At 43.8% G+C, this 1,087-nt stretch overlaps 1 non-coding gene across 1 annotated transcript; it reads right to left on the minus strand.

Annotated features, from left to right (window-relative positions):
- Positions 1–763: 763 nt before the first annotated feature.
- On the minus strand, positions 764–836 carry TRNAE-CUC (transfer RNA glutamic acid (anticodon CUC)). Its single transcript has one exon. It is a non-coding gene; the product is annotated as a tRNA-Glu (tRNA).
- Between the last annotated feature and the right edge of the window lie 251 nt (positions 837–1,087).

The raw sequence follows: 1,087 nt of genomic DNA on the forward strand, positions 1-1,087 counted from the left end.
TGCTAAAAGATCCCTGTTTTTGTCACCTTTCTTTTGTAGCCTGTGTGTGCAGCCCCAGAGTGTACGCAGAGGGGAATTCACCACTGAGCCTTCTGTTAGCTTTCTTGTTGTTCAGTCACTGAGTCATGTCTGACTCTTTGTGACTCTGTGGACTGTAGAACCCCAGGCTTCCCTGTCCTTAACCATCTCCTGGAGCTTGCTCAGACTCATGTCTATTGAGTTGGTGATGCCATCCAGCCATCTCATTCTTGGTTGCCCTCTTCTCCTCCTGCCCTCAGTCTTTCCCAGCATAAGGATCTTTTCCAATGAATCAGCTCTTTGCATCAGGTGGCCAAAATATTGGAGATTCGGCATCAGTCCTTCCAATGAATTTTCAGGGTTAACTTTCTAGTCGTCAATTGTTTCCACCAATGTTCTTTGTGATGGCTCTTGTAGGGTTTTAGAAAAGGGAAGAGAAGTCCAAATCTCCCTCAAAGTTGAGAAGTCTTTACTCTTTGACTTTGGGAGTGGCAGAGAGCTCTCTGAAGCATGCACTTTAGGGTCAGAATCCTGATCTGGCTCTTTACTAGCTGTGTGACCTCGGGCAAGCCCCTTGACCTCTCTGAGCCTCTGATGGCTCTTCTGTATATTGTAGATCTTAGCACTTCATATCTCTTGGTTTATTTACTTTTTAAAAATTTGTGGCTGCTCTAGATCTTTGTTGAAACATGTGGGCATCTTTAGTGGTGTCACATGGGCTTAGTTGTGGTATACGGGATCTTAGTTCCCCAGCCAGGGATTGAACCCAGGCCCCCTGCATTGAGAGCGCAAAGTCTTATCCACTGGACCACCAGGGAAGTCCTGCTCTTGACTTTTTTTGAAAATGAAATGAGATGATGGCCTGGAAAACTCTTAGCACACGGTCTGGTACATAGCAAACTCCTAATAAGAGCTAATATTATTACAACTACTATCAATATTATTATAATTTAACTTAAACCTGGACCCTGCTCTGATTTCCCTATATAGGTTCAATGGTTTAGAAGTGAGTGTGAGCAAAATGCATTCTGGAAGTGCTCCCTTAAATTTTCTCTTGAAATATCCCTGT

Source organism: Muntiacus reevesi, chromosome 13, assembly GCF_963930625.1.
Source record: "Muntiacus reevesi chromosome 13, mMunRee1.1, whole genome shotgun sequence".
In the NCBI taxonomy this organism is placed as follows: Eukaryota; Metazoa; Chordata; class Mammalia; order Artiodactyla; family Cervidae; genus Muntiacus; species Muntiacus reevesi.